This window comes from Puma concolor, chromosome B2 (assembly GCF_028749965.1).
Source record: "Puma concolor isolate L17-30 chromosome B2, mPumCon1.1.hap2, whole genome shotgun sequence".
In the NCBI taxonomy this organism is placed as follows: Eukaryota; Metazoa; Chordata; class Mammalia; order Carnivora; family Felidae; genus Puma; species Puma concolor.
The window spans coordinates 10276361-10300000 of record NC_141671.1 but is presented as its reverse complement, the minus strand read 5'-3'; the positions used below and the strand labels follow the sequence as shown (position 1 = coordinate 10300000).

At 43.2% G+C, this 23640-nt stretch overlaps 2 long non-coding RNA genes across 2 annotated transcripts in view; both read right to left on the bottom strand.

Annotated features, from left to right (window-relative positions):
• LOC147580718 (uncharacterized) overlaps positions 1-23640 on the bottom strand; it is a 188084-nt gene that overhangs the window by 34003 nt on the left and 130441 nt on the right. Inside the window, exons 4-5 of the long non-coding RNA XR_015251032.1 lie at positions 7281-7388; positions 4337-4524 (exon numbers count right to left, since the gene is read on the bottom strand). This is a non-coding gene — a long non-coding RNA (uncharacterized LOC147580718). The remainder of the gene's footprint in view (positions 1-4336; positions 4525-7280; positions 7389-23640) is intronic.
• On the bottom strand, positions 13632-19854 carry LOC147580719 (uncharacterized). The gene is made up of 2 exons (XR_015251033.1): positions 19246-19854; positions 13632-14377 (listed from the first exon to the last, which is right to left on the bottom strand). It is a non-coding gene; the product is annotated as an uncharacterized LOC147580719 (long non-coding RNA).

Sequence of the window (23640 nt, the reverse complement as noted above, 5' to 3'; positions counted from 1 at the left end):
TTCTTTTTTTTTTTTTTTTTTTTGCTCCTCTAGCTTGGTAGGTTCAAATAGGCATAACCTGTTTTTGCAAATAAAATTTGTTGGAACATGGCTACACCCATTCCTTTATGTATTGTTTGTTTGTTTTTAATGTCTATTTATTTTGAGAGGGAGACATGAGGGGCAGAGAAAGACACAGAATCTGAAGAAGACTTCAGGCTCTCAGCTGTCAGTACAGAGCCTGACGTGGGGTTTGAACTCACGAACCGTGAGATCATGACCTGAGCCGAAGTCAGACGCTTAACCAACTGAGCCACCAAGGTGCCCCCATTCCTTTATGTATTGTAAAACCTTTTTGTACCTTTTGTATGACATTGGCAAAGTTGAGTAGTTGCAATTGTTTGTCACCCCACAACAGTAAGTATGGTCAGCAAACCCTAAAATATTTACTATCTGGCCCTTTACAGAAAAAGCTTCATAATCCCTGCCTAGAGCAGCATATCCTGTTTATGAAACAACAGAATATTTTTCATAGAGAGTAAGCACCCTAAGGATTCTGATTCTTTAATCCTCAAAGCAATGTCTTGTTATAAAAAATTTTTTCTAATGTTTATTTTTGACACAGAGAGAGACAGAGCATGAGCGGGGGAGAGGCAGAGAGAGAGGGAGACACAGAATCCGAAGCAGGTTCCAGGCTCTGAGCTGTCAGCACAGAGCCTGGTGTGGGGCTTGAACTCACAGACCGCGAGATCATGACCTGAGCCGAAGTCAGACACTCAGCCGACTGAGCCACCCAGGTGCCCCTCAAAGCAATGTCTTATAAGAAGAAATGATTAAAGCACAGTAGAAAAGAAGAAAGAGTATCCTCTATGCTTCTGCTGAACTCTGATCATCCCACAAGGTCCAGACAGTTGCTGACTCAAGGGTGATAGTTCCCTGGTCAGTAAGCCTGCTTTACTCTGCATTTGCCATCTTTGGGAACCCATCAGGCAGTTATAGAAAAGTCAAGCCATGCCATCTCAATCTGACATAGAACCACAGTCAAGAAAATCCTTGACTACTTCTCACTTTCATGACAAAAGCCCTTCAAAGAAATCAAGCTAGTTAAAACACGGCCACATTAAAAAACTCTCTTAAGGGGCACCTGGGTGGCTCAGTCAGTTAAGCATCTGGCTTTGGCTCAAGTTCATGAGTTCAAGCCCTGTGTCAGGCTCTGTGCTGACAGCTCAGAGCCTGGAGCCTGCTTTGGATTCCATGTCTCCCTCTCTCTCTGCCCCTCCCACACTCACACTCTGTCTGCCTCTCTCTCTCTCAAAAATAAAACATTAGAAAAATTTTCAAATTTAAAAAAAAATTAAAAAATACAAAATTCTCTTAAGACTTAAAGGGACTGACTGGGTTCAAAATGGCTTACAGGCCATATTGTCTAATTTTCTATGTTGGATACCTCCCTTTTATTGTATTCCCTTTTCTCATTTTCCATCCCATTTTCTCTTTATCTGAATGTGCTATTTTCCTCTTAATTATCCTCACCACTGCCTTTCCCCAACCAAATTCAATTCCTACATTTCAGTTTTCCCACATGTTGCATTAGTTTTTTTTTTTTTTTCTACTCCCCTTCCCATCTCCAGACACAATTATAACAATTACTGAAATAGAAAAGAGAATACACAGGTTCTATTCTGGGGTTTGTCGATATTTAGCTTGGTATCTTAGAGATGTCTTTTTAGTCCGTGGGTGTTAGATTAACCTACGACTGAGTACGTTGATCCAGGATCTCTAAGACACATCAGAAGTATGTGGGTAAGGTAAAATGGAAACTACATATTTCTCAGCAAGGAAAATAACAAGGAACAGGTGTTTCAGATGCTTTGTGTGCAACATTTCACAGCAATACACCAGATGTATATGGGCAGATTATCTGCCGAGCTGCCAAAAAGGGGCACAAAGACATCTCCATCAAGGACTACAACCCAGGCGCTAATCTCTTTTAGCCATGTTGCCAGACATGAATCCAGGGCCAAGAAAACTGGGTCTGATTTCACATCAACCACCATCCCTGTTTTCTAGGAAAATATATTCTGTAGGCCAAAAAGGAAATAATTTTATGTGATATAATTATTTTATATAATATATTATTATGTGTCATATATTATATAATATAATATATAAAATGTAATTATGTAATGTAATACACAATGTTATATGCATTTTACTTCAATTCATAATATAATATACAAAATATTATAATTATATAACATATAATATCATGCATTTTACTTCAATTACTTTTTAAAATTTTTTTTTAATGTTTATTTATTTTTAAGAGAGAGAGAGAGAGAGAGAGAGAGAGAGAGAGTGAGCAGAGGAGGGGCAGAGAGAGAGGGAGACACAGAATCCAAAGTGGGCCCCAGGCTCTGAGCTGTCAGCACAGAGCCCGACCCAGGGCTTGAACTCATGAACAGTGAGATCATGACCTGAGCCGAAGTCGGATGCTTAACCGACTGAGCCACCCAGGCGCCCTTTACTTCAATAACGTTTTATTAGTTTGCCCCTTAATTTTAAGCATGCAGAAGAAGGTATGAATTGAACACATTGGTCTGCCATTCCTGACACTCTTTCCATTCTAGTTGAAATGCACCTGCCCCGAGCTCCCAATTCATAGAAGCAAGTAAGTTTTCCTCTGAACAGGTGCTTGTAACAAAACTTGAAAGCTGACCCAAGAGTGGTCCTTCCATGGTTTGTCCAGCAACTCGGGAGGTGGCCCAATTAACAGCAATTAATTACCTGCCAATTACTTGGTTTCCTCTGGAATTTTGAGTGAAAAAATATAGCCATTCTCAAAGAAAAGGGAAACAGAGAGGATGAGCAATGAACGGCAAAACTGCTGTCAGAGTGACCCTCTGAGCCTGAAGGGAGACAAAAAATGAGAGTGCCCCTCCCTTCCTTATGACCCATCAGTAGTTTTCCATTTATTTATTTATTTTTGAAATTGGCATCAGCCTTATATTTTATTTGTTTTTGATAGACAGAAAGAGACAGAGCATAAGTGGGGAGGGGCAGAGAGAGAGGGAGACACAGAATCCGAGGCAGGCTCCAGGCTCCGAGCTGTCAGCACAGAGCCTGACACCGGGCTCGAACTTGAGGAGTGTGAGATCATGACCTGAGCCAAAGTCAGACGCTCAACCGACTGAGCCACCCAGGCGCCCCAGTAGTTTCCCTTTGAAACTCACACGTTATTCTCCTGCCGCAAGTCTCCCAACATCTGCCGTTTGCCCGTCTCTCAATTCTCATCTCTGTCTCTTCTGACAGTTGCTCCCCACTCCCTGATCACACTGAATTTTCTATTGTCTTTGTTCCTGTCTTGGAATACTGTGCTTCCTATTCCTTTTATCTAGGATTAACCTCCTTGTGTGGTTGGCCCCTTCTCATTAGTCAAATCTCCATTTAAAATAGTACTTGTCCCTGGGGCGCCTGGGTGGCTCAGTAGGTTAAGCGGCCGACTTCAGCTCAGGTCATGATCTCGCGGTTTGTGGGTTCAAGCCCCGTGTCGGGCTCTGTGCTGACAGCTCAGAGCCTGGAGTCTGCTTTGGATTCTGTGTCTCCCTCTCTCTCTGTTCCTCTCTCCCTCCTTCTCTGTCTCTCAAAATAAATAAAAATGTTATAAATAAATAAATAAAATAGTACTTGTCCCCTTAGCATCCAATCTACAATACGATTCTTCTCGTCATTCTCTACCCACTGGCTGGTTTCATTCCTTCCTTGTATCCCCCTTCTCTGTGATTAGCTTATTTCCTGTTTCATGATCTACTTCCTGCCACCGGAATATCCTTCCATGAGAGAAGAGGAGACGTCAAGCATCTTCTGTAGTGCTGCACGTGCATTGACTGAAATGGTGAATGGCAGAATTGTTTCTCAATTATCCATCAAATCAACAGAGTAAAATGACAATAAGTGAGTGAGACCCTAAAACCGCCATATGTGTGTTGGGTTTCTGACTGCAGTTTCAGGCCACGTGTCTTCTAATAGTCACGCCCATTTTCTTTAAAATGACCTGTACGGCTGGTCCTCGCCCCCAGAGAGTATCAGGCACGTGGGCCTGAGTGTGACTTTGGGCAGCAGGTGGTCACCTGCGGTCAGACCCTCCCCCCCAATAGGGCAAGTTCCACCGCTTGTGTTCGCCCAAATCCCTGTTCTGTTTTCAGTTCACTCCATACCTGGCAGCAGAGAGCCCTCCTGCTTTGCGGTCCACTTCCGCACCAGATCCAGCTTCCCGAAGCCCAGCCAGGGCGCAACTGGCCAAGCAGTTGGGAGAGGAATTCAGAACAATTTTGCTCCGTCCCATTAAAACACTTACCAGATGCAATTGGGTCAGAGGTAACAGAATGCTTGTGTGCATGGAAATGCTGGAGTGAAGCAACGCTATGTTCACTGAGTTTCAGGGATCCATTCCACTGGTTCCCTACTCGGAGAAGAGACAACTTTTGGGTCTCCCTGGGTAACTGGAGGAGATGAAGGCAACACGGGGCTGGCTGGACGAGGGTGCTGGCAAATACAAACAGAACGGAGAAGACAGAAATGAGGCTGGAAAGGGAAGGAAAATGTGATAAGGACCCAGTTGTCATCTGAATCTCAGGGATGGGGGCAAAGATGTTTCAGTGATGATGCCACATTTCCAGTTTGAGTGACTGGCCCTTTAGAACCCCTGGCAGATAGACAAGTAGGGAGGGGCTAAATCACAAAAGCTGTTAATGGAGCCTATCACTTGAGAGGTAAAACAAATAGCCACATATATGCTTGGTCTACATCGTAATTAATGTGGGAGTGATCAGAGATGAAAGAATAGGTTGGATAATGTTGCCCGTTGCCTTTTGGGACCCTCTCAGAGTTCCATGAACTTGCCTGACACTCCCACACTGCAGCTTGTATTTTAACCCAGAATCCTTGGGCTAGGTTACCAGGGGGAAAAAAAAAAGCCAAGAAATGAGATGGAAGAGACATGCTCAATGAGTTTTAAGAAGCCGAACAAGTACAATGCCATGGAAACCAAAATGTGTAAGAACTTCAAGAAGGAGGGAGTGGAACATAGTTCCACTGTTTAAGATTTAAAGACCCAAGAGATTTCAAAAAGTAGAACTGAGAAAAAGGTGATTGCATTTGTCATTAAATTGCCAGAGAGTCAATAATTAAAATCGCTATTATTGCACAAGACCTGACTGCATCTTTTTTGTTTCATTCTAGGGGATGGTATAATTCATATTTGGGAGAAAGCTCTATATTTATTTTTTAAGTTTATTTATTTGTTTTGAGAGGGAGAGAGAGAGAGAATCCCAAGCAGGCTCTGCACTGTCAGCATAAAGCCCGACATGGGGCTTGAACTTACGAACCAAGAGATTGTGACTTGAACCAGGATCAAGAGTTGGACACCTAACCGACTGAGCCATCCAGGTGCCCCAGAAAGCTCTGTATTTAAAGAATTACCTCAATAATCTTTTTGCGCATACATCTGCACAGAGAGCCTCTCCACCTTTAGAAGAGGGTTTGAAAAACAAAGAATGAAATTGCTCTACAGAGAAGGTGAAAAAGATATTATAGAAAGACAAGACAAAGGGCAGAGGGATAAAAGGAATAATGAAGCATGCGAGAATGAGCCGGGAAGCAAGGAAGGAAGACCCCCGGTGCCAAGGGAAGGGTCCTGAGAAAAGAAGAAGCTCACCTCCTATTATCAGAAATGACTACTGGGAAGCTAATATCTAATATTAAATTTAAATTGAGGTCCATATGGTACTATACTTAGAATTGCCCACGATTACTGCCAAGCTTGGAAAAAGTCTGCCATGCACGAGTTATTTTTTCGAGTTATTCACGAAAAATGGAGAAACCAGGGTGGTGTTCACCTCAGAGGAGAGTGGGCCAGCAAGAGAAAATGAATCCCCAGGGATGACAAGTGACATTTAAGAAGCAAACTGCTCAGTAGGCCAATCAAGATTTCTATTCCCCCTGAAATCTGCAGGAACACCAAAGGATAGTCTCATCCTGGTATGGGGCGGAGTCGCAAGTTGCCATATTTGGATATTAAAAGGAAGGGTGGTCTACAGAGTCTAGAGAAGGAGGTGACCCCTTGGGCTCCAAGAGTTTCACCATTTGTGTTTTTGTTTTCGTAACCCATACTGGCAACAGACGCCTGTCCTGACCCAAAAGCAAGCACTCAGGGCTTACTTAGTGTCATTGAAGGGATTGTGTGTGACTCCTCTCTGCTGAAAATGATCTCCCTACACTTCCTGAATGTCATAAATTATATATTAATTGGGGGCTCTCAATTATTCCACCTTAGTGTAAAAATGATGGTCCTTCCTTTTAATTTTTTTTTTCAACGTTTTTATTTTATTTTTGGGACAGAGAGAGACAGAGCATGAACGGGGGAGGGGCAGAGAGAGAGGGAGACACAGAATCGGAAACAGGCTCCAGGCTCCGAGCCACCAGCCCAGAGCCCGACGCGGGGCTCGAACTCACGGACCGCGAGATCGTGACCTGGCTGAAGTCGGACGCTTAACCGACTGCGCCACCCAGGCACCCCGGTCCTTCCTTTTAAAAGCTATCTGAGATTATCTGAAAATTTCGAAACCAGTCAAGTGGGGAGAGAGAAGAGAAGCCTGGACGTTCCAGCCTTGCCCAAGGCAGGGAGAAGGTTTTCCAGACCCTCAAATGGCACTCATGCCCAGCGTTTGAGAAGTAATGGGGTGGAGCAAGGGGAGGCAAAAGTGATGGCACCCCAAATAATTCCACTTATTCAGCATCTCTGCTTAGAGCCAGATTGGTCTCCAATCGTCTATTTCCTCTCTCTCTCTCTCTCTCTCTCTCTCTCTCTCTCTCTCTCTTTGGTGCCATTTCTGCTGCTCCACCCTTTAGGTTCCATTCTCCCAAGACATCTTCAATTACTTGTTTTAGCCACCCTTCCCCCCACTTTTTCCTTTCTCTAGATGTGGAAACAAGCAGCAAAAGGGGTGACACTTAAGCCATAGGAAAAGGAAGTGAGACAAAGATCGTGAGTCATCAGCCACTCGGCATTGTGACACCTCAGTCCTAGAAACTGAGTCCATTTGGCCTGGATTTCAACTCACGCCTCTGCTTGGTTCATAGGCAATCTGTCCGTGTAGAGCCAATACCAGTAACTGCCACAGAGGACGGGCTTTGAGACTCATCCAAGGAGAGGGCCACCTTGTCTTCTGAGTTTAGTTTCTCACCTCAACTGTTTATTCGTTCTTAATAAAGACTGTAGGATTAGAAGAGCAATCGCTTACTCTCTCCCGAAGCAGCTCTTTCAGCTACAGCAGTAAGTCGGAGGCCTTGTCTCGAGTTTTGATGATTATTAACATCTCTCTAATCTTCTGTGCTGTTCTGAATCCTCTCTGTGGAGAAAAAGAGGTTAAAAAAAATGTAAGCAATGACAAAGCTTCTGCTTAGAACAGGTGTGAGCGATTCACAACCCACAGCCCCAATCTGCTCTGTCGTCTCTTTTTATAAAGTTTAATTGGAACACGGCAATGCTTACCCATTGACGCACCGTGTATGGCTGATTTCACACCACAACAGCAGAATCGAGTAGTTGCAAAAGAGATCATGTGGTCTTTAAAATCAAAAATATTTACTATCTAGCCCTTTCTACAAAAAGCTTCCCAGCTCACGACTGAAGCCTCACCTTTTCCCGTACAGACCTCCTTGAATTTGTACAGTTCTTTGCCATCAATCATGCTTAACCGGTTTACTGGTATAAGAATATGCTTAGCGTGGGGACTAGCTGAAGCATGAATTAAAAATAAATATTCAGAGTGTACTTAAACTTGAATGTACCAAAGGCAGCATGGCGATTCTCTAAATTCCCTTTGGCCATTTTGAACAGAGCACAGGGCTTCCAAAAATCTACAGATCTTCAGTGGAGTATGTTGCAAACATTACATAAGCTCTTCAAAGGTGTTCAGCTATTATTTCGCCAGCTCGAAGCAACACATCATTATCATGAGAAAGGATTATGATTTACGAAATAGTGCAGCAAAGCAAAAGGTGTAAGTCACATCTGCACCACGAGAGGTATTTATAACACAACCGTTAGCAGCAACCCCCCCCAAATTTCAAAACCCTTTAAACCACTTTAGCTTAGAGTGCATTTCAAATGCATTTTCAACCAAAGACTGACATCCGCAAGCACTTTAAAAAAAACATGTAAGTTAGAAAAGAAATTCAAACTCTTTAAAATTTTTTAACTGAAGTGTAGTTGACATACATTGTTTTATGACCTAGTGGCTTGTGACGTAGGTATATGATGTAGTGATTCAACAATTCTATACATTGCAAAATACTCACCACCTGTCACCATACAAGTTATTACAATATTATTGACTATTCCCTATGCTGTGTGCTTTTCATCCCTGAGACTTATTTTTTTTTTACGACTTATTTATTTACAAGCTCTTAAAATTAGTATTAATACAGCATCTTAATATCTGTAATCATACTTGGGAGTGTCAGACTTGCCCATTCACTGCATATTTTCTATAAACAGTTCCTTGACTACAATCTTTGAAACCTTCCCACAAAGTAGAAAAGAACTATATTCTTAAAAATAGCATTCTTCTTTTATAGAAAATGTCAATGTTGTAAGTTCTACATTTTACAAAACAGAAATGTGGTTGGAATAGTTTGAGCATGAAATCAATAAAATTTGGAAAATATTTTCAAATTCCAATGGACAGAATTATCTGAGGTTTTCAGGCCTGCTAATCTGATTTTTTTTTTTTTTTTAGTAAGCTTCATGCCCAGCACAGAGCCAAAGGTTGAGCCCAATGTGAGGCTTGAACTCACAATCTTCAGATCAAGACCTGAGCTGAGATCAAGAGTCAGACTCTTAACCAACTGAGCCATCCAGGCACTCCCATCTGAAATTTTAATACCAAGACTTTACGGTATCTGGCTTAATTCCTTAAGTATTTTTTTTTTTACCTGTTTCTAAAGGCTATTGCAAACCAACACTAATGTGTGATGTAGCCCATTTTTGTGCAATTTTTTCACTCATTATATGATATAACAAACATATTGTCAGGCTTAAACATCCAGAATTGCTTAAAATTCAAAGAAACCAATTTAAAAATAATTTACAAACATGAATCTAAGTTAGAGAATGTTCAACTTTTAGTTCGATGTGGCTCAGACCTAAATTTAGCAAACTATAAAACAGCATTTCTCACCGGTTCCAAAGATGACCTAGTCCAAGGTTGGCTATCCTTCCAAGGTGATATGCCAAATCTTAAAGTGTTCACTCTTTACTTTAGAAGAGTCTTAGTATTATGGCTTGAGGGAGATTTTCTGTGTTTAAAAACTTCTCTTTTTTTTACTAAATTTTTTTAATTACTTATTTTTGAGAGAAATACAGAGGTGAGGGGAAAAGGGGCAGAGAGAGAGGGAGACACAGAATCTGAAACAGGCTCCAGGCTCTGAGCTGTCAGCACAAAGCCCGACACGGGGCTTGAACCCACAAACCACGAGATCATGACCTGAGTCGAAGCCAGGTGCTTAACGGACTGAGCCACCCAGGCACTCCTGTGTTTACGAACTTCTTAAACACAAAGCAGTGATGGCCCCCTAATTCTGGTGTTCATTTACAAGCTTGCTGTTCATTTACAAAGTCCTTCTACACATATTATCTCATTCATTCTGGAGACAAGAGTATTGTTACTACCTATTTGACACAGATGTGGAACATGAGTTCAAAAGGCTAAGTTATAGGTCACACAGCCAGAAGGATACAGAGTTAGGGTTCAAAGCCACATCTTTTAACTCCAAGATCCAATGTTGCAAAAAGGAGAAAAGATAGTTGGGTCTGGACAGGTATCAGGAGTCAAAGCAGCTGAAGCAGGCAAGCTGTGTTTGTCTCCAGTAAAGTCCGGGTATTGAAACAGTTGGACCTGTTGTCAAGTGAGGTTACAAAGTAGATTCACAGCGAGGAAGAAAGACAAACATCACAACAATATAAATACCAGTAAATGTGAAACAGAAGACTCAATAAATAATAGAGAATCAGAGACCCTCAGAAAAGGAGTAGCAAAAAACAAAGTGGATGACCAAAAGTCCTGTAAAAAAGTCAGCACTCAGAAAATTACAGGACACACACACACACACACACACACACACACACACACACACGGGAGAAGGCCATGTGATTGCCAGCCATCTCTGCAAGGTAGGGAGAGGCACGGAAAGATTTTCCCTTATAGGTTTCAGAGAGAGTTTGATCCTGCTGACCCCTAGATTCCACACTTCTTGGCTCCTGAACTGTAAGATAATAAATTTCTTTGTTTTAAGCAAGCAAGCAAACAAACAACAAATAAATAAAAAAAAAAAAACAGAATTGGGAGAACCAGGGAAAGCAGCAGCAAAAGAGATTCTTCTACTTATTTGTCAAGCCTTCTATTTTAATCTTATTTTATTTTATTTTATTTTATGTCAGGCACACCACTAGGTACTGAGAATGCATTAACAAAATACTAGCTTGGCTCTCTACGATTTCATAATATTGTAGGAAAGATAGAATGATGAGCAAGCGATCACCATACAAGTGATAAATCACAGAGGGAAAGCCATATACAGAGTCCTGTGCAAGTACAGAGAAGAAATGATACAAGGACACAATGACAAGAGATAATCCTGGTAACTGCTTCACAGCCAGAAGCTTTCACCTCGTTCTGCGAACATGGAGGTGGCGGCCAGACTAAAGTTTGTAGAGCTACATGGTTGAGAACTCTTGGCTGGTTTATGGATGAGGAAGGCCCATAGGCTCCTAGTCATACCAACGTTTAACAGCAATCAATCACTAACCAGCTGGGACAGAATAAGTGAGGAAAACACAAAGGTGAGGTTGGGAAATCACGTTGCCAGGAGGGAGGAATGAAGGAGGTCAGATCAATGATGCAAGAAAGTCCCAAAGATGAATTCCCGCCACTTCACAATTTTGCACCAGATCAATTCTGGTGCTAATTAACTAGGGGGATCATACAATACATTGACTACACCGGCTATTGAGAGTCAACGGAAGATCTGTCAATGATTATCCATGGCAATGGGGACAAATAGTTATCTTATATCAGATCTGTGGGAATGTGACCAGGCCATCTTTCTGAACCTCCATTCAAATGGGATAGTAATCTTTACCTGAGAGTTGAGAGCTTTGAATTAAACAACAGAAAAGAAAGGTATGTGAAATTCCTGGTTTGCTGTAGGCAACATATATTATTGATAAATCACTAATTAAAAAAAAAAAATCTAGGGTCTCTCCCAACTCCAACTTGGATGCTACGCCATCAAAACTCATTTGCTAGTCAAAAGCAGAGACCACAAGAGCAATTGGGACCTTTAGAAGTTCGGGAAAGGACTTGAGGACTCTGCTGGGTGAGACCATTCTTCATACGCTTCTGCCTGCCAAGGAGGCTGAAACATACCGTCGGTTTCCGAAACACAGAACACTGCAGGCTCTGCCTTGGAAACGGAGGTCATCCTAAGGGAGGCATCTCAGACACAAAGCCAGACAACAGCAGACACACAGGGGAATAGCTTTATGTTCGAATGAAACACCAAGCAATTTATAAGTTCTTAGGTCTGAACATCACAGACAATCCCTTTTTCCACGTCATCTTTTCCTTAGTCTGTGCTTAGTGTTTATAACGGCTATCCAGACACAGGAGATCAACTGTTCCAAATGACCAGATCTCATGTTTGCTTCTCTTTCATTTTACCAGAGCCGCCAAGTAAGTGCTGCAAAATTATACCAATAAGCAGGCAGACAGTTCAGCAAAGCCAGGGAAAAACATTATCTTCACTTTTGTAGGTGACCATCAGGTACCTGGGAGGCCTTCTACAGATGACTAGAAAATGCATCCACACCTCTTTTTTGATCTGATTTATGATTTGCATAGTTCATTTTACCATATGGCTCAAGGTTGATGGCACAGTGTTGGGCAGTAGACAACAATCAGTGATTGTCTCAATCTATGGTGGTCCTAAAACCCCACACTTGCGGCCCAGATGTACCTACAGTGATGTGTATAGGGCTTTTCTCATTGTGTATGCATGACTATTATAGTTTCTGCTACTGAGGATCTCTTGACCTTGACCGTGAATCTCTTTACCGCACAGTGTCTCTGCTTTGCTTCTGCCTAATGAAAACAACATTTTTTTCTGCACTCTAGAACAGGTGCTATAAAGAAGACAGACTTTAAAAACAAAATAAGGGGACTGGGTGGCTCAGCCGGTTAAGTGTCTGACCCTTGATTTCAGCTCAGCTCATGATCTCACGGTTCATGAGTTCGAGCCCTGCACCGGGATCCCCGCAGACTGCATGGAGCCTGCTTGGGATCTTGGGATTCTCTCTCTCTCTCTCTCTCTCTCTCTCTCTCTCTCTCTCTCTCTCTCCACCCCCCTATCTGCCCCTCCCCTGCTCACCCTCTCTCTCTCTCAAAATAAATAAACTTAAAAATTTTTTAAATAAATAAAATAAAACAAATTTACAGGAATAGATAATAGTAATGAAAGAGAAGGGACACCATTTTCAAGTCTTGTTTCTTCAATTAAATAGCTATATGGCCCTGGACAGATAACCTGATTTCTCCGAGCCATAGATTTCTCATCTATAAAATAAAGATATTGGGCCAACAGACACCTAAAATCCCTCTAGTCCTAGTGTCCTAGGTTTCCATCATTTGAAAGCCCAGCCCCTCAGATAAGCAGAGTGTGGGATAGTAGAATGCATTGCTTACACCTTGCAGACATTTTTTTTAAAAGAAAAGAAAAGGAACACAGATCTTTATTCCCGAGATGACTCGTAGGCCTTTGGGGAGCAGACTTCCTCTCTTATGGAACAAAATGGTTTTTTTTTTCCCCTTTTTCTAAGCTTCAGAAAGATGCCATGTGCCTCTCTTGGGTGAGCATTTATTTTCCGGAATTAGAATTGATGTCAATGAAATGAAACATTCATCACAAGTGATAAAGACACAAATGCATTTGTCACAGCCTTAATAACATATGGCTATACTTCAAGCGGCTCTATTAACCCCGCAGTGACTTAGTGCCATTCTGCACCAACCAGAGCAAGTTCTCAAAGCAGCAAGCAGACTTCATCCTCCGGAGGCCGATTCAATGCAAAAATAATAATAGAAAGGAGAAAAAACAAAAGCACACATCACCAGGTAAATGTTTTAAAAACCTCATGAAGAAGAAGAAAGAAAGAAAGAAAGAAAGAAAGAAAGAAAGAAAGAAAGAAAGAAAGAAAGAAAGAAAGAAGGAGGAAGGAAGGAAGGAAGGAAGGAAGGAAGGAAGGAAGGAAGGAAGGAAGGAAGGAAGGAAGGAAGGAAGGAAGGAAGAAAAGGCGTGCCTGGGTGGCTCAGTCGGTTAAGCATCCGACTTCGGCTCAGGTCATGATCTCACGGTTCGCAGGTTCCAGCCACGTGTCGGGCTCTGTGCTGACAGCTCGAAGCCTGGAGCCTGGAGCCTGCTTCGGATTCTGTGTCTCCCTCTCTCTCTGGCCCTTCCCCACTCACTCTCTGTCTCTCTCTCACACAGATGAATGGACAGTAAAACAAAACAACAAAAACAAAAACAAAACCTCATGGGAAAAAAATGTGAAAGATTTTATGCCATGCACAGTTTGAAGAAATACAAACTTTTCATTTTGATATAATAAATACGATTTCAAGTTTTACAAATGTAGAGCATCGTTTGCTTGTCGTTTGTTTTTTAGGTTCAGGTATCCAGAGGAGGAGGAAGCCTACAGAGTTCTTCAGTTGGGTCTTTAGTTTCTGAAAATGGCCCAACTTTCTTGAACAGACAGTGCCTTGCTGCTGCTGCTGAGAAGCTGGGGTTCCTGTCCTGGTCCCAGCCTGGGGCTTTTGGAGGTTGGTGGGACAGGGCTGAGGGCCCCGCCCTCACTGCTTCAGAGTCAGAAGGTGTTTGGATGCTGCAGGCGGAGGGGCAAAGGCCAGAGCTCACGAAGGCAGGGGCTCTTGGTCTCCAGCACTTGCTGGGCTCAGTCACTCTCCTCATCAGACTCCGAGTTCCAGAGATGAGCCCTCCAGGCAGTCAAGGGCCGGCAGGAGATGGGACGTGCGAGGAGGAGGCATTCTTGGGGTACAGAATCCTTGACTGCAGGGTCCCACGGCTCTGAGTCAACCACCAGGAAGCTGTACACGACTACAGCCCGTGCCCCCTTGTAATAATCACAGTGCTCACTGTCTCCCATATGGGCTGCTACATGGGATCCACCCGCGCGAGCCGCAAGGCCTCGTGGAAAATGTGGGGGGCGGGCTTGGACCTGAGGGTAAATCAGACTTAGTTTCTGATCTGCAAAGCAGCGTGTCTGAATGGCGAAGAAAGAAATAAATAAAATTAAAAAATCATATATTCTTTAAGTCACTCCAGATAGGTCCTTTGCTAAAACATCTATTGCCTTAGTAATGCTGGTAATGAGAGAAACAGGCCGACTGACTCTCCCGACTCAGTGGACTCACGTTAGCTGAAGTCCATTTCTGTCCCCAGGGAAGACATAATTGCCAGGGTTTCCATATACACAAAAGACAGTTATTGGTTATGTCCTAGCTTCCTTCATGGCCTTCTACACTCAAGTAGAAATATAGTCACATCCCCCTGCGGACGGGAGAATTATAGCTTCTGGAAATACTTTCTGTATAAGAACATTCTTAGAAACTTCAGTCTGACTATGGGTAAGAAAGCAAATACATATTCTAATAAAACAGAAGCATGCGACCAAGTTGGTAAAGTCATTTTAAGAAGAAAAATTCTGGCTTGGGTTCATCCGTTTCCCTGGATTTTTTTTGTAAAGTTCATGGTGGGTCCTTTGTGCATTGCTACACAGCCCAGGTCCCACCGCCCCCGGGACCATCCATCTGTAGGTCTCTTTCCTTTCCTACTGTTGCTATACGGCCAATATTCAAAGGGCAAGAACATTTCATCTGATAAAGATGAAAAGAAGGAGTAAGAAGAAGCTGATGGCCATCCTGACTCTGCTCTCTCATTTCCAAACGTTCCACCACTGTGGTGACTGCTAAAAAGGCCGAGTCCGTGACATCAGTCCCTCAAAAGGAAGGATGGAATAGCCGGGTAAAAAACGACTTCAACATTCCTGCATCACCCCGGTCTACACACAAATCCATGGTTCTCCGCAATCCGTCTGATGCAGAGACGACCCAGGACAGATATGTTTTGTTTTTGTTTTTTTTTTTTTAAATTAGAGAAACAGTCCCAAACCTGGCTGCCAAGAAGCGAGCCCTTCCTTTTAGTTAAAAGCAAGTAAGTCAACCTAGCCTTCCCTACAAGGTTGCAAACGGAAGATTTCCAGCCAAGGGAATTCTAAAGGGTCTATCGACCAGGAAGCTGACATTTTCCTAAGCACATACTTGTTGATATTTTTGGATACTGGAAACTTGTGATTACCTGGAAAGGTACAATAATGCCATGTAAAGGTCCTAGGCCCACTGGAAGAGAAGACCAGGCAAGGTCTAGAGCTGTGATATTTTAAGATACTTTCACAGAATATACCTAATTATGTCATCGTAAGCCTGCATGAGCACACATCAGAGCCAACATCTTTACATGCCCTTCCTGCAAACACATGTTTAACATCTTACTAACGCTCATGAGCAGGAGAATGAAGCCTTTGTGGAACAACAAAAGGGTCATACTGCTTCCTTCATACAACACCCACTTTTGTGTAGCCAGACCCTCCAACACCGAAACTTTTAATAAGCCACTTGCCCACAAATTAAAGGGGATTCTGCAATTCCATCACTAGAAAAGAATCTGATTTCAGCGTCACAAGAGTGAATAAAATAGTAATCCTCATGTTATAAATTATGCATCTTTCATCTCAAAGGACAATAAATAAAGCATCTTTCATCCCTTTGAATCCCAAAGCAGTTAACAATTTATAAACTAACACATGGGAATCACTTGATTCATCACTGAAAGACGTCTTGCCCTGGGATGCTGTGTTGTTGTGTTTTTTTTTTGATAGCACACACAAAACCATATTGAAAGATGAGAACCAAGGAAATACTATACCAATAGCCTAGATTTGAGAGATTGGAGTAAAGGAGATAGAAACTTGATTCAAATTCACTCAGAATAGAAGCTCCCACTGCAATTCAGGAAGATGTTAGTTTCACAACTTCCCTGATCCCGAGGTACAAGCCTTCAGAGTTCTTGCTGGCCTTCCAATGGGCTTCAAATCCTCTCACTTGCATTACTACAAAACACATTTTTTGCAGCCAACATTTGGTCACATCATTCACCTATTGGCAAACCTGGTCACTCGTCACTTTCCTTGGTGTAGCAGGAAGCCCGAACGTTTTAAAATGGCATGAAGGATCTTCACCACCTCGTTATGGATTATGAAAGATCCTCCAAAATCCAGTTGTCCCAACTCACTCGGAGAGGACAAAAAAGGGTTCCTCAAAAGGTAACCAGAGTAATTTGACTGATACGATTAACATTCTTTGCAAGTGTTGGAACTGTGGAGGAAGTAGATACTATTTATCCAGACAACCCCATTATTTCAAGGACCACATGAAACCACAGGAAAATTAGATGTCTTTTCCATATTCACGTAACTATGTAGAGACAAAGTTGGAATGATCCTGGAAGAGTTATTGTCAACTGGTGGGAGATTAGGATCCATATTAAAAATAAGGCGACCATATACATTCAAACTAGGACACATAGGAGAATAAAAGGGACCCACACTAGTGATATTTACACCAGAACAAGAATAAACTGGGACTTATCCAAGGCAAACTGGACTATGGCTCTCCAAGTTAAAAAAAGAAACGGTTAGAATTTCCAAAAGGTTGATCATAAGCAGTTTGATAAATCATATGTAATATATCTACTGCCCTTGTAACAGAGAATCTTCCGGTGGTCAACATCTATTTGGTTGGCCTGCCTTCTCTGGAAGAAGAATGAAAAAGCATTGTAGGAGTTTCGACTTTTGAAACGTCAACTAACACCGTTCTAGAATCAACATGACAAAATTCTTTCCGGGAGCCTCCCAAGCTCTGGGAGCTGCATTTGATGCCAAGTCTTCTCACTCCAGGGGGATAAGGGGGGCTCCTGAAGAGAGGGGCACATTCAGAAAGAGAAGCTCTTCATCTGTGGCATTGAATGAGCCTCTGGATGGGTGCCAAAGGCTCTGAAAAGGGCTGTATTTTCCTTATTCACACATTTCGGATATAACTTCATGAGTGATGACTAGTACCAAAGACCACATTTTCACCTGCCAAATATGGCATCTCCTTAATGAACTAGGCATCCCTACCCATGTGAGATCCTGGAGCTGGTTATGATCAAACAGGAAAAATGACATTTACTGAACTATTAACACCACTATGCAAATACTTGTGGTTTTTTTAAACAGACATCCATTTAAATACACGTTTGAAGCTGAGACCCTATGGTATCAGAATCCAGGGCAACAGGTTAGATCAGCTTCTTGTAAGTGCCTCTTATCATCTTTTCCCCAGTCTGGAGCACTGTCTATGTAATAGTTTGCTTGCTTTTGGCCTCCTCCCCCCCCCCCCCCCAAATATCAACCCTGTAAGATCCTTTACACATGTAAGCATTTAATCAATACACAGTGATACTTAGAATGTCATCTACAGGCAGTTAAAAAGAGCGGTGTTCCAGACTAGTGAGAACAAATGACTTGTTTCCAGTCCTGGTCTCTGAATACACTGCTCAGAATAGGGTAGGTGTTCAGTAAATGCTTGTGGAGTAAGTGTTGAAAGAATGCCTATAAATCTTTCTCTCCTCACAATGACTCAAACATATAAAGTGGAATGGTAGCCTCTGGGCTAGGAAGGTTGGCCTGCGTGCTCTCCCCATTTGCCTGCCTGATTCCAGGTGGTGACATTGTGGGGTGGCTGTGCCTGCTTCAACCTCCAATTCTAAGCTTTCCTAGAGTCTCATCAGATACCTCCTCTTTTCTTCACCCTAAACAGATTCAGGAACAGATGCATATTTCAGGGGGGGGAAGCACACTCTATGCTTGGTAAAGACATAGCTGGAAAGACAGGCCACGTATCAGGAAAGGCCAGCTGATTCTGAATATTCAACCCTCTCTGGACCTCACTAGCACAGCCACCGATGCAGACTCTGAAAAACGCTGGCACTTAAACACCAGACCTGTCTTTTTAAATGAACCTCAGGCTAGGATCACCTCCTATTCTACGGCACACAGTCATGGTGCACCTGTCCGTTCACTAAAAGCTTTTTTGCTCAAGCGAAATAAAACACAGATCCCTAGGAGTACTCAAATTGACCCACTATTACCCACTAGAAGACAAATCAACATGAGCTTAGGACCACGCAGGTCCTTTCGCATCTGGCATTATTTGGGAAAAAGGCGGCCCAGATTTACAAATTTGCCAGATAAATGGTTTAGGAAATGGTAGGCTCTCTATGCAGACCACATGCAAGGGACTGTGTGAACTCCTGATCAGAATTAAATCTGTGCAAGAAAGAGCTAGGGGTCCTGGAAGGTAAATCCTAGAGGATTTAGCTGTAAATCCTCAAGAATTCCTAAAAATACCGAGAGGAATGCCTGGTTCTCCCACAACACATAGGGATTTGAGCAATTTCTCCATGAATCTCAAAAGAGGTGACTCCCAACTAACACGGGAGGCGAAGCGACAGCGTGGGCTGGATTCCAGATGTTTTCAACCACCCCACAGCTCTGTCCACGGGTCCTTTTGCCCTTCACATATGTGAAAATGCTCTCCGTAAACTTGCCCGGGATTGAGAAGAAGTTTTAGAATATCACTTTATAGAGGGCAGGTGGTGTGTTTCGTGTATACGTGTTTCGTGTATACGTATTTCGTGTATACGTATATGTACGTAGATGTACACACGGAAGAAGAAAACTGGCGGGCTTTCTGTGTCCTCTCCTCCTTTCTGCCTGATCACCGCGAATCGGGGCTCTTTCACAGCACAAGCAGCTGGGGAAGGAGAACGTTCGGGGCCAAAGCCGACGTGTTTCCACTGGCCACGCAGGTGAGAAGCAGTTGCACCACCAGCTGCCCGGAGAGTGACTCTGCTTCTCCGCTCGCCCTGCCCCCACAACCACCCCGGGGCCCTTGCCCACACCTCTCCCAGCCCCACTGCTGGGCTTTGGAAAGAACCCAGAGGCCCCAGCGTTACCTGGCAACCGCGCACCTGTGAGTCAGGTCAGCCAGGCGGTGCTAACCTGTGTGTTCCGGCTTGTGGGCTTCCAGTGTGTTCTCAGGCTCCCTTATTATATAGCTCACTCCCCCGGCCCAGGGAAGAGAACAGAACTGACTGCTTTCCTTCCCGGTTTCCAGGAGACAACAGATCCGCTGATGGGCTCTCCGCTGAGGGTTCAAAAAAGTGAAGGGATACAGACCACGGCGTTAACCTTGAACAGGTGGCTTTTCAGAAAGGGTCCAGTTTTATTTGGGGACATAGATCTCCACCAGTAAACCAGATCCTTCACTTGGGGAAATTTAAGAACTCTGAAGAGCTATAATAAATGTCTTTAAAGAAGAAAACAAAAGTTATGTAACAATTAGGGCGTTTTGGGTTTTGGTTTTCGGGGTTTGTTTGCTTGTTGCTTTGATCTGTTTCTCTCCAGCGTGCGTCCACCAGGAGGGGCTCCTGGTGTCAAAATTCTGGGAGAAAGTTGATCCAGTGGCTCTGGGCCGGGCCTATCTGCCCGGCTCAGTGAGCAGCGCTGGGGTTGGACCAGCAGTCGCCCTCTAGTGAAGCCAGAGGTCCTGTTCCGGGCATGGAGACCTGATGCTGACCTCACTTCCTGTCTGCCGACCTCACTTCCTGTCTGCTGACCTTGCTCCTCAGGGACACCGTTTTCTGGAAACAGATGAACCTCTGTAAGGGCAGAGAACTGGGCTGCAGTGGCGGCTCTGGCTTCGTTGCCCCAAGGGGGGTAAATCAGGGCGGGGAAGAGCCCAGCCACATGTGGATGTCCGCGTGCTGCTGGGGCAACCCCAGGAAATATTTTGTATACGTTTCTTCAATCCCCCTTAGTGCATTCAGTAAAAGAAATTCTCGTCTCGTTTTTCTGTGTACCATACCGCGAGCTTTGTAGTTCCAGGCATGGGGTAGGCTCTAGTGAAATCTGACCTCCCTTGTTCCTGCAGTTTTCTTTCCCGATCTCCCCGCTCCCTCCCCTGTTTACTCTCCCCTCTCATTCTCCTCACAGGGGACCCGTCATCTTCTCCCACTTCGCTTTGTTCTCGCTCCTCCATCCTGTCCATCCTTACTTATCCCATTCTTCAGCCATTGACTGCTTGGCCTGAAAGCGGCCAAGTTAGGTGTTTCAACGTCTGTGAAAGGTGTTCTTGGAATCATCTCGGCATCTATAAGAAAGCATAAGCTGGCATATCAAGAAAGCCCAATTGCAAAGTAAGCCAGGGGGCCAGTGGTTTCCAAAGACTTCTTCTGGGGCTTAGGCAACCCTCCACGTGGAGGCACAAATGCTGGTTGCTGTTGCTGTCATCAGCCCCATTTTTTTTTTTTTTTTTAATGTTTATTTTTGAGGCAGAGAGTGCATGTGGGTGGGGAGGAGCAGAGAGAGAGAGGGGCCAGAGGATTCAAAGCGGGCTCGGATATGACAGCAGAGAGCCCCGTGCCGGGCTCTAACCCACGAAGCCATGAGATCATGACCTGAGCCCAGGGACGCTTAACCAGCTGAGCCACCAGGCGCACCCCATCAGGTCCATTTCTTGTATTGGGGGTGGGAGGGGGGGCTTTCTGAATCACCCTGCTCCCTTAAATCTTTTGATGTTAGGTTTCGTCCCAAAGGGTACTCCTCTCCCAGCTATCTTATACATATCACCCTCAGGTTGAATCCTCAGAGGCTTTGAGCTGGTAGAACTTACAAAGGGAGCTACTTACTCCTCAGGGCTCCTTTATCTGCGGGCAATGATGTGGTCAAGGTGACTTTGAAGTTCCTTCCTTTTTTTCCTTCCTGCCTTCTCACAAAGACTCAGGCATTTTCTTCTAGCCAAGAAAAACAAAACAAAACCAAACCAAACCAAAACCAAAACCCTGTTATGTTGGTATTGTTGATTTTTCTAATGTGTTATTTAAAAAAAAAAATGATAAGTGATAAGGAATGGAATACCAAACAAGCTGTTTTTTAAGAAAACTAAATCACTCCCTTTAGGGGTCTTTTATAATTTACTTTGTTTTCCAACACTGGGATTTTACAAACCTGTTTCAGTCTTGCAATCTTACTTGAAGAAGGAAAAAAATCTCTCCAGCTCTCTTGCGCTCTCTCTCTGTCTCTCTTTTCTGATAGGGTTGATTGTGTTTTGAGTTTTCTTGTTTTAATAAGAAACATTTACATGTTTTATGTCCTGTATATATATAAAGAAGAAATCATTAGCAATGCCCAAAGTTAATAGCCTAAGAATGTATAGCATAATATACTGCAGTGTCACTGAGAGAGTGAAAAAGATTTACCATAGGACTCAGGGGGAGAAAGTATAAACTGTGTGAAACTATTACTACTCCAACTAGTTCTAAAAGAGCTCAATGTGAAACCAACCAGAAAATGATCATCCCACAACTATAAATATAAAGCACTAAAAAAGACAAAAGCTCTCCGGCATTGCGAAAAATCCATAAATAAAAAGCACCCCCAAAAGCATTTGCTGGCAAAAGTATTTAGTGTGGCAATAAAAGAGAGTATTTGTTTTCTTTATATTAAGTGATTTTTTATGGAATCCGTACAATTAAACACTGCATAAGAGCCTAAGAATTAGAGTTTGTGTTGGCACCTAATTGAGTAGAGAGTCAGGAAGACGCAGAATCTGAAGAGGTTATGTATCTTTACATTGGACCATCAAGGTTACCTGTAATGTCTTGTTAAATAAAAAGCGTTCCATACTGAAAAAAAAAAAATCCTTTCTTTGAATGCACACATCCACATATATACATATCAATGCACGATCTGAAAGCAGGATTCTTTTTATGGCTTTATATTTCGCACACAAATGTGGAAATATAAGCAGGGTGGCATTTCGAGATAGAAAGATAAGCAGAGTGGCATTTCCAAAGGTAATTCTAACAGGACACTCTTCATATAAAAAATATTTTAGTTAAGGAATATATGATCTCATTTTATTTTGTTGATATTCATTAAACTACAGAAGAGTGATTTTTTTAAGATGGACTTACCTGTTGTCCGTTAAGAGGAAATCACAACAGTTCTAAGTCCTAAGTCCTAAGCACGTAGGACCAAGAAACAGCAAAGAACCGATTTCACAATTTATACAAAATATCAGCTCGAGTCATCAAGTTTAGGACTTCTGAGTCTCAGCCAAACCTTGCAGATCATGGGGTTGATAACAAACTTAATAAAGACAATAATAAAATAGTTTTATCTTCTGTATGTTTTGTATTTTGATGAGACCAAGTAACCAAAGTGTACGGGCCAGGCGCTTCACCCCTCACACTCTGTGGGAAACAGAGGAAACTAGGGGACCTGATGGGCAGGAATGCTGGTAATGAAGACACGGCAGTGGAGGTTGGCATAATATTTGCCTCCACCCCAGTATCATTAGCAAAAGATGGCCGAATGCAGCATCAAGGGTGCCATATGCCCCTCCAACGTCTGGACTCTCCTGGAGCCACGAAAGGGAAGCACTACCACTATTAGTTTGGATCAAATGCATTTTCCGAGAATTGCCTTTAAAAACCTGCTAAATACAGCAATTTCACATGGATTAAAACTAACAGTTTACAGACAGTCCAGAGCTTGACCCACTGAGAATAGTTTGCTTATTGCGAAGGCGAGGTTCTACACTGATTTCGTTCTACTTTTTGTCTCTCTTTCTCTCTTCTCTCTGAGAGTGAGAACAACTATGGGACTACAAAACTGGTCATCTCAGGGGCGCCTGGGTGGCTCAGTCAGTTAAGCATCTGACTTCGGCTCAGGTCATGATCTCACGGTTTGTGGGTTCAAGCCCTGAGCGGGACTCTGTGCTGACAGCTCAGAGCCTGGAGCCTGTTTCAGATTCTGTGTCTCCCTCTCTCTCTGCCCCTCCCCAGCTTGTGCTCTGACTCTCTCTCTCTCTGTCCCTCTCAAATAAACGTTAAAAAAAAAAAAAAAAAAAAGCTGGTTGTCTCAAAGATTAAATCACAGTGTGTCACTTTATAGGGTTTGTATAGAACTTTTATGCATATTAACCTCTGGAATCTTCCCAACAATACTTTTTTAATGTTTATTTATTTTAAGAGAGAGAGAGAGAGAGAGCATGAGTGTGCTGGGGCAGAGAGAGAGGGAGAGAGAAAATCCCAAGCAGGCTCCACGCCATCAGCGCAGAGCCTGACGTGGGGCTTGAACTCATGAACTTGGAGATCATGACCTGAGGCGAAATCAAGAGTCAGATGCTTAACCAACTGAGCCACCCAGGCGCCCGCCAACAATGTTTTGAGAAAGATATTCCTATTACCTTTTTAAAGATAGGGACCCTAAGGCAAAAAGCAGTTCAATGATTTGCCAGAGGTCAGAGAAGTCCTGAGTGGTAAAGCCCGGTTCAGGTTCAAGTCTTCCCTGGCAGATCT